At 56.4% G+C, this 10000-nt stretch overlaps 2 non-coding genes and 1 pseudogene across 2 annotated transcripts; all 3 read right to left on the bottom strand.

Moving 5' to 3' along the window:
• The window catches only part of LOC138362275 (large subunit ribosomal RNA), a 7291-nt pseudogene extending 7227 nt beyond the window's left edge, over positions 1–64 (bottom strand).
• Positions 65–1150: 1086 nt separating this feature from the next.
• Positions 1151–1312, bottom strand: LOC138362276 (5.8S ribosomal RNA). Its single transcript, XR_011227532.1, has one exon. It is a non-coding gene; the product is annotated as a 5.8S ribosomal RNA (ribosomal RNA).
• Positions 1313–1959: 647 nt separating this feature from the next.
• LOC138362277 (small subunit ribosomal RNA) lies at positions 1960–3831 on the bottom strand. Its single transcript, XR_011227533.1, has one exon. It is a non-coding gene; the product is annotated as a small subunit ribosomal RNA (ribosomal RNA).
• Positions 3832–10000: the final 6169 nt, after the last annotated feature.

The raw sequence follows: 10000 nt of genomic DNA, 5'->3' as shown, positions 1-10000 counted from the left end.
TTCTTTTCCTCCGCTTATTAATATGCTTAAATTTGGCGGGTAGGTCTCTCCCGACACGAGGTCGACGGTGGGTTTTTTTTTTCGTGCGCTGGTGGTTTAAAATTTTATTTGATCATCGATCATCGCTCGAGGGGCGGTCTCGGCGCAAAAACACACACACACAGTCACACACATTTTGATTTGATCAATCAAGGACGCCACCCGTCGGCGAGCACTCTGGCTACGCCTTTTGCTGAGGGGCAAAGCACAGCACGGGAGCAGCACCTCCTCCGTCATGACGACAGGCGGTCGCTCCCTCGCACCACACCAGCAACAAACACAGCGGCTGCTGCTGATGATGCCACGGCTGTTACTGTCCCCCAGCCAACGCACTGAAAATCCGAATTTGGCCGTCTGACGGCTTGCGCCAGACACGCCGTCACTTCGGTTTCAGCAAGCGTTGCTTATAGGCCCCACAACTGTGGCAGCGGCTACCACTAGGGTGCACACATGCCAACGAAATTGTAACAATAATAATAACAACAGTAGTAGTATAGCACTACTTCTGTGCGCACACGCCTCTCTCTCATACATGCACCTGTGTACTGGTGTAATTTACTCGTTCATGAGCGTTATTGGCACCATTTCTTCTCTCTCTCGAATTCTGCTAGGCCAAAGTAAATGAAATCCGGTTGAGTCGGTCCGTAGAGAGTGTGTGTGATAGGCGGGAGGTTCCTCAAGCGTTCAATTTCCCTGGCACACTACTACCTCTGGACGGCGACGCATGGCATGTCGCTTCCGACCCGGTCCTCTAGCCATACCCTTGTGTTGTGCCGTCCAGTCCACGGAGGGGTGGAAACTGGCGGCTTTGCTTGCTGCACGTCTGTGGGACAATCGGATCCGCAGCAGACGTCGAGTGTTTTCTCACTCAAAGGGCGGCAGGCCTCTGTTGCAGAAATAGGACGAAAAGCGTCTTTCTTTCACAGCATGATGAGGTGTGCTAGGGGCTCGTTTGTCAAATATTAGGGGGACTCCCGGTTTGCCTCCTGCCTTCTCATTCGGGGGGCAGTGGCGGGCGTCGTTCCCCAGAGCAGGCCAAAGCGCATCGTTGAGCCTGCCAAAGAGCAGAATATGGAGGCCGCAACAGCTACTCGCCCGATGGATGTTATTCCGACCCTCGCGCAGGAGTGGCGACAGTACACATATCAGGACTGCCGCCGCAATGTGCGTTCGACTTGTCGATGTATCTGGTATTCTTGCGATTCACATACCGACACGCAGTTAGCTGCGGTCTTCATCGACCCACGAGCCAAGTGATCCACCGTTAAGAGTTGTATATGTTTTTATTAAGGCCTGTCGGCCGTCTATCACTCCATCATAGGAGGACGTAATGTATGGGGGGTTTGATAGGGCTGGTAAGAGCCCGACTTTGGTTAGAAGACACATAAAATGCTTTTTTTCTCTCTCCCCTTTTTCCTCCTCTGCCGCACACGTACATTTACGTTTACAGTAGAGTGAAGGCGGGGAGGGAGGGGCCCACTGGGAAGCGTGTCAAGGAAAACCCAGCACTAGACGCCGCCAGAGTAGCAGGCGCCGGCCCTGTCAACGAGAGGAGCAGTAGCGTCTTCGCCTGCTGCTTTCTCTCTATGGTGTGGGTGCCGGAAGCCACTGAGCGACCGGGGACAAGGAAGAAAGATGTCGGTGACGGGTGTCGCGAGCCCCAACAGATGACTCTAAAGCAGTATACGGCGCTAGGACTGTGACCTGCGCCGGTCGGACTGACTGACATGTCATGTCAGTCCGACATCACAGACCTGTTATTGTCTCACAGTGGGTGTTGATCTCCCCGCCGTTTATCCGCTTTCTCCTTTCCCACGGCAATTGGGTGCGGCTCCCAAGGCTACCCTTGCCTTCTTCGCATTGAAGAATACTCGAACGACGACGACGAGCCGATGGTTGCAGCTCTCGCGTCACAAACTGTAATGATCCTTCCGCAGGTTCACCTACGGAAACCTTGTTACGACTTTTACTTCCTCTAAATGATCAAGTTTGGACATCTTTCCGTCAGCTCGAGGCGAGAACCCCTTGCGCCGAGACGCGAGGGGTAGAACATCCAAGAGCGCCAGTCCGAAGGCCTCACTAAATCATTCAATCGGTAGTAGCGACGGGCGGTGTGTACAAAGGGCAGGGACGTAATCAGCGCAAGCTGATGACTTGCACTTACTGGGAATTCCTCGTTCATGGGAAACAATTGCAAGCCCCAATCCCTATCATGAAGGGGATTGAACGGGTTACCCGCTCCTCTCGGAGGGGGAGAACACGTTGATCTCTTCAGTGTAGCGCGCGTGCGGCCCAGAACATCTAAGGGCATCACAGACCTGTTATTGCTCAATCTCGTGCGGCTAGAATTGCCGCTAATCCCTCTAAGAAGAAGTTGCGAACTGGACACCAATTGCTGGAGATCCGTCGACTAGTTAATAGGCCAGAGTCTCGTTCGTTATCGGAATTAACCAGACAAATCGCTCCACCAACTAAGAACGGCCATGCACCACCACCCACCGAATCGAGAAAGAGCTCTCAATCTGTCAATCCTTCCGGTGTCTGGGCCTGGTGAGGTTCCCCGTGTTGAGTCAAATTAAGCCGCAGGCTCCACTCCTGGTGGTGCCCTTCCGTCAATTCCTTTAAGTTTCAGCTTTGCAACCATACTTCCCCCGGAACCCAAAGACTTTGGTTTCCCGGAAGCTGCCCGCCGGGTCATGGGAATAACGCCGGCGGATCGCTAGTTGGCATCGTTTATGGTTAGAACTAGGGCGGTATCTGATCGCCTTCGAACCTCTAACTTTCGTTCTTGATTAATGAAAACATCCTTGGCAAATGCTTTCGCAGTAGTTCGTCTTGCGACGGTCCAAGAATTTCACCTCTAGCGTCGCAGTACGAATGCCCCCGCCTGTTCCTATTAGTCATTACCTCAGGTTCCGAAAACCAACAAAATAGAACCGAGGTCCTATTCCATTATTCCATGCATAGACATTCAGGCCATTAAAGTAGCCTGCTCTGAGCACTCTAATTTTTTCAAAGTAAACGTGCCGGCCACTCGGGACACTCGATGAAGAGCACCCCGTGCGAGCCGGCGGGGCTAGTTAGCTGTTCGGAGCGTGACAGTAAGCACCAGGCGGTGTACCGTCAGTCCGGAACTGAGATCCAACTACGAGCTTTTTAACCGCAACAACTTTAATATACGCTATTGGAGCTGGAATTACCGCGGCTGCTGGCACCAGACTTGCCCTCCAATAGATCCTCGTTAAAGGATTTAAAGTGTACTCATTCCGATTGCGAGGCCTCGGATGAGTCTCGCATCGTTATTTTTCGTCACTACCTCCCCGTGCCGGGAGTGGGTAATTTGCGTGCCTGCTGCCTTCCTTAGATGTGGTAGCCGTTTCTCAGGCTCCCTCTCCGGAATCGAACCCTGATTCCCCGTTACCCGTTATAGCCATTGTAGGCGCATAACCTACAATCGAAAGCTGATAAGGCAGACACTTGAAGGATGCGGCGCCGGTGCGGAGACCGTGCGCTCAGCAAAAAGTTATTCAGATTCACCACGGGTGGGTTAACGGACCGAGGCCCGACCAGTTTTGAACTAATAAAAGCGCTCTTCCCTTGCGGTCAGAGACGTGATGCATGTATTAGCTCTAGAATTACCACAGTTATCCAAGTAAGTGGGTTTACAGATCCAATGAAACATAGCTGATTTAATGAGCCATTCGCGGTTTCGCCTTAACTCGGCTTGTACTTACACATGCATGGCTTAATCTTTGAGACAAGCATATGACTACTGGCAGGATCAACCAGGTAGCTCAACAGTACTACTGATATATAGTACACAAGACACACACACACACACACACCCCTCGCTCCCCTCGGTTTTGCGTTTTAATCCTGCTTTGCAAGTTAAATCTCACTATGGACTCTCTAGCAGCCCGACAGTATGGCGTTATGTCGATACGTTAGACGAACAGAGGCGGAGGAGAGCAGTTACTCCGCGTGGACGAACGATCATAACTACCCCGCCGAGATTACTCCTGCTCGTCATTGTCGTCATTCAACACGGCAAGCTGGAAAAACAGGAGGAGGAGCAGTAGTAAGTGAGTAGGTGGTGGTGGTGGTCTTTTTCGTTTTGGTAGGGACGCGAGTCTTATTTTCCTCGGCGTCACCCCTTTTATATGAAAGGAACCGTCGGAAATGCATCCGAGGTGCCGTGTGGTTTGTCGCCTCCTCGTTGGTGGAGAGAGGCGACGCCACAGTGTTTTTGTTCAGCCTTCCCATGACATGGAAGAAGGTTGGTGCTCTGTTCCCATGCACACAGACCGATCGATAGCTGACTCGATGTGCAGTCGTAGGCTGGAGAAGTGATCGCACGGAGATCGGAAGGAATCGTCGTGACACAATACAGAGGCGCTGCTTTGAAGGCCTCTCGAGCCTCACGACGTGCGCGATTACGGGCGCTCTCGCCTAATGCTACGTATGTCTAGCAGAATGCAAGTTCGCCTCGCGCACCGGACCCGAGATGCCGCAGCGTGTGCAGTGACAGTTCTCAGTTTGCATCGAGCATCGGGATCATGCTCTTGCGGGAAGGAGGATGATGGGGGGTTGTGTGGAGAGAGAGCTGCTGCCGAAACAAACTACTCACTCCAGGGAGGAATTGAAGGCAATTCTCGAGCCACACGACATGCGCGAGTTTCGCCGACCGTCTTCGCCCACTGTTACGTATGTCTAACACATGAACAAGATCGGTCGCACGCGCACACCGGACCCCGAGGTGCCTGGGCTCTGGAACCACACGACATGTGCGAGGAGGGCCGCCTTCGCCTGCAAGTTACGTATGTCTAACAAGACGCAATGGTCGGTCGCTCACACACCGGACTCCAAATACCTCAGCCTATGTGGCATTTGCCCCGCGACAGACAGGCAGGTTCCCCATTGGCGCCGGTGAACGAGAAGCAGTTCGCAACCGCACCGGAACCCAGAACCTGTGATCCAATCCCGCGACAGGCAAAACACCGTCTGGTTCCCCAATTACTCCGGTATACGTCTGCGGCAAACAGTTCGCTACCGCACCGGAACCGAGAACCAGCACCCTAACAGTGGGGGAAGAGAAAGGAGCCCACGCACCAAAACAATGGAATACATTTGCTCCTTCTCTCTGGCGACAACGAGACACAATGTCGCCAAGACGCCGGTAGTAGGTTCAGCCAGCCACCGAGTCTCCCCCTTTATATAGCTATATCTAACGTCCATGGAAGGCCATCTCGGACCACACGACATGCGCGAGTTTCGCCGACCGTCTTCGCCCACTGTTACGTATGTCTAACACATGAACAAGATCGGTCGCACGCGCACACCGGACCCGAGATGCCTGGCTCTGGAACCACACGACATGTGCAAGGAGGGCCGCCTTCGCCTAATGTTACGTATGTCTAACAGAACGCAATGGTCGGTCACTCACACACCGGACTCCAAATACCTCAGCCTATGTGGCATTTGCCCCGCGACAGACAGGCAGGTTCCCCATTGGCGCCGGTGAACGAGAAGCAGTTCGCAACCGCACCGGAACCCAGAACCTGTGATCCAATCCCGCGACAGGCAAAACACCGTCTGGTTCCCCAATTACTCCGGTATACGTCTGCGGCAAACAGTTCGCTACCGCACCGGAACCGAGAACCAGCGCCCTAACAGTGGGGGAAGAGAAAGGAGCCCACGTACCAAAACAATGGAATACATTTGCTCCTTCTCTCTGGCGACAACGAGACACAATGTCGCCAAGACGCCGGTAGTTGTCAGCCAGCCACCGAGTCTCCCCCCTTTATATAGCTATATCTAATGTGCATGGAAGGCCATCTCGGACCACACGACATGCGCGAGTTTCGCCGACCGTCTTCGCCCACTGTTACGTATGTCTAACACATGAACAAGATCGGTCGCACGCGCACACCGGACCCGAGATGCCTGGCTCTGGAACCACACGACATGTGCAAGGAGGGCCGCCTTCGCCTAATGTTACGTATGTCTAACAGAACGCAATGGTCGGTCACTCACACACCGGACTCCAAATACCTCGGCATATGTACCCCGCGACAGGTAAAAGGCTGGTTCCCCATTTACTCCGGTAAACGTCTGCGGCAAACAGTTCGCTACCGCACCGGAACCGAGAACCAGCACCGTGGAATGGGGGAAGGGAAAGTAGCCAACGCACCAAAACAATGGAAAACATTTGCTCCTTCCCTCTGGCAACAACGAGACTTAGAATGTCGCCAAGACGCAGGTAGTTGTCAGTAGTCTCCCTCGCATGGTCCCCTAAGACAGCAGGTTACCCACGAGAAAGGTGCCACAGACACCAGGTCTCCCCTATATATATCGAATGGGTCAAGGTGATGTCGTCACTTCGTGCAAATTGAGCTCAAATGGTCGCCCAGCTCTCGCTGTGCTGTGGTCTAAGCACGAAAACCCCTGATGTACCATGTCCCAGTTCTGGAAAAAGGTACACTCCGGCGCTCGATTTCGGCCAGAATGCCGAACTTGCCTCCCAATTCCTTTCAGGTCTGAGAGCCTTGAAGGACAATAGGGTTACCGGACCAGGCACTTGCAAGGGAGTCAGGGTTACGTTTCGCCGTTTCGGTACCCTCCATCCGATTTGGACGAGATTGAAAACGGAAGCACTTGGGCCGAAGGCCGACGCGGGACTCTAGTCGCCGGGCCCGGCTCTAGCCCCTGGACCCGGGTTAAGTTGTGCCGTTTCCGTACCCCTCGTCCGATTTGGACGAGATTGAAAACAGAAGCACTTGGGTCGGAGGCCGACGCGGGACTCTAGTCCCCGGGCCCGGCTCTAGCTACTGGACCCGGCTGGCAAAACGTAACTTCGGCGCCCTCCGTCCGATTTCCGCGAGACTGAAAACGCAAACGCCCAACCGGAAGCACACCGCTGGGCTTTAGTCCCTGGGTCCGGCTCTAGCTCTGGGGCCCGGCTAGCCGCTGTTAACTTCGGCGCCCGCCGTCTGATTTCGACGAGACTGAAAACGCCAGCTCTGCCGGCAAAGACGGCTACTCAACAATAGCCGATGGGCTCGGCTCTAGCTCCGGGACCCGGCTCGCCGCTGGTATCTTCGGCGCCTGCCGTCCGATTTCCGCGGGGCCGACCACCCCAGCACCCGCATCCAAAGTAGGTTACCCGGCAGTAGCCGACAAATCCGGCTCTAGCTCCTGGACCCGGCTGGCCACTGGTAAATTCGGCACCCGCCGTACGATTTCCGCGGGACTGAACACACCTTCTTCCTGCATCGGAGGAAGGTACTCGGCAATAGCCGTTGGGCCCGGCTCTAGCCACTGGACCCTGGTCTCCGGTGGTAACTTCTTCGGCGCCACCGGCCCAATTCGACCAGACCCGAGCTGACGACAGGGAGAAAGGCACACTCGCTCAGGTAACTTTGTTCGAGAACATATCCCGGCTCCCGACGACACCGGCAACGCTCGCATGCTACACGAGAAACACTGCTGGCGCGACCGCCACACACCGGGCAGGAGCAGGCCGTCACGCCAGGCCAGGCATTCTCTGTGCCGGAGCATTGCCGGAGACTGGACGAGGTCCAGCGGGTAAACGGCGGGAGTAAGCCGCTCGCCTAACAGTCCAGGTTTGCACCTCCCTCCCCCCCATCTCCGGTTTCCTCCCTGCCCTAAGCCGCCTAACAGGACTCTCTCGACGCCACACCGAGCCACAGTGGGTCGTCTCGCCATTCTCTCTTGGTGCCACACCATGGACGGATCCTAGCCCGCCTTTTGAGTTCGAATCTCCGTTTTCGGCGACCCACCTTAACACCCCCCCTCTCCTCACCCATCCAGAGCCCAACCCCACCCCCTACCCCCCCAAGTCCTCGCCTCTGCTTTTCCTTCCTGCCCTCAGCCACCTGAAAGATCTACTCGACGGTTTCACCGAGCCACAGTGAGGTCGTCTCTGAATTTCCTCACTGTCCCCAGCCGCCTCACAGCACTCTCTCGACGACGCACCGAGCCCTCGGTGGGTCGTCTCTCCGTTTCCTCCCTGTCCTCAGCCGCCTCACAGGACTCTCTCGACGCCTCACCCTGCCACAGTGGGTCGTCTCTCCGTTCTGTCTCTGTGTCGGATCAGGGACGGATCCTAGCCCGCCGTTTGAGGTCGAATCTCCGTTTTCGGCGACCCACCTTAACACCCCCCCTCCCCTCACCCATCCAGAGCCCAACCCCACCCCCTACCCCCCCATGTCCTCGTCTCTGCTTTTCCTTCCTGCCCTCAGCCACCTGAAAGATCTACTCGACGGTTTCACCGAGCCACAGTGAGGTCGTCTCTCAATTTCCTCCCTGTCCCCAGCCGCCTCACAGCACTCTCTCGACGACGCACCCAGCCCTCAGTGGGTCGTCTCTCCGTTTCCTCCCTGTCCTCAGCCGCCTCACAGCACTCTCTCGACGACGCACCGAGCCCTCGGTGGGTCGTCTCTCCGTTTCCTCCCTGTCCTCAGCCGCCTCACAGGACTCTCTCGACGCCTCACCCTGCCACAGTGGGTCGTCTCTCCGTTCTGTCTCTGTGTCGGATCAGGGACGGATCCTAGCCCGCCTTTTGAGTTCGAATCTCCGTTTTCGGCGACCCACCTTAACACCCCCCCTCCCCTCACCCATCCAGAGCCCAACCCCACCCCCTACCCCCCCAAGTCCTCGTCTCTGCTTTTCCTTCCTGCCCTCAGCCACCTGAAAGATCTACTCGACGGTTTCACCGAGCCACAGTGAGGTCGTCTCTCAATTTCCTCCCTGTCCCCAGCCGCCTCACAGCACTCTCTCGACGACGCACCCAGCCCTCAGTGGGTCGTCTCTCCGTTTCCTCCCTGTCCTCAGCCGCCTCACAGCACTCTCTCGACGACGCACCGAGCCCTCGGTGGGTCGTCTCTCCGTTTCCTCCCTGTCCTCAGCCGCCTCACAGGACTCTCTCGACGCCTCACCCTGCCACAGTGGGTCGTCTCTCCGTTCTGTCTCTGTGTCGGATCAGGGACGGATCCTAGCCCGCCTTTTGAGTTCGAATCTCCGTTTTCGGCGACCCACCTTAACACCCCCCCTCCCCTCACCCATCCAGAGCCCAACCACACCCCCTACCCCCCCAAGTCCTCGTCTCTGCTTTTCCTTCCTGCCCTCAGCCACCTGAAAGATCTACTCGACGGTTTCACCGAGCCACAGTGAGGTCGTCTCTCAATTTCCTCCCTGTCCCCAGCCGCCTCACAGCACTCTCTCGACGACGCACCCAGCCCTCAGTGGGTCGTCTCTCCGTTTCCTCCCTGTCCTCAGCCGCCTCACAGCACTCTCTCGACGACGCACCGAGCCCTCGGTGGGTCGTCTCTCCGTTTCCTCCCTGTCCTCAGCCGCCCCACAGGACTCTCTCGACGCCACACCCTGCCACAGTGGGTCGTCTCTCCGTTCCGTCTCTGTGTCGGATCAGGGACGGATCCTAGCCCGCCGTTTGAGGTCGAATCTCCGTTTTCGGCGACCCACCTTAACACCCCCCCTCCCCTCACCCATCCAGAGCCCAACCCCACCCCCTAACCCCCCATGTCCTCGTCTCTGCTTTTCCTTCCTGCCCTCAGCCACCTGAAAGATCTACTCGACGGTTTCACCGAGCCACAGTGAGGTCGTCTCTCAATTTCCTCCCTGTCCCCAGACGCCTCACAGCACTCTCTCGACGACGCACCCAGCCCTCAGTGGGTCGTCTCTCCGTTTCCTCCCTGTCCTCAGCCGCCTCACAGCACTCTCTCGACGACGCACCGAGCCCTCGGTGGGTCGTCTCTCCGTTTCCTCCCTGTCCTCAGCCGCCTCACAGGACTCTCTCGACGCCTCACCCTGCCACAGTGGGTCGTCTCTCCGTTCTGTCTCTGTGTCGGATCAGGGACGGATCCTAGCCCGCCTTTTGAGTTCGAATCTCCGTTTTCGGCGACCCACCTTAACACCCACCCTC

Source organism: Procambarus clarkii, unplaced genomic scaffold (assembly GCF_040958095.1).
Source record: "Procambarus clarkii isolate CNS0578487 unplaced genomic scaffold, FALCON_Pclarkii_2.0 HiC_scaffold_1573, whole genome shotgun sequence".
Taxonomy (NCBI): domain Eukaryota; kingdom Metazoa; phylum Arthropoda; class Malacostraca; order Decapoda; family Cambaridae; genus Procambarus; species Procambarus clarkii.
This window is presented reverse-complemented; position numbering and strand designations above follow the sequence as displayed.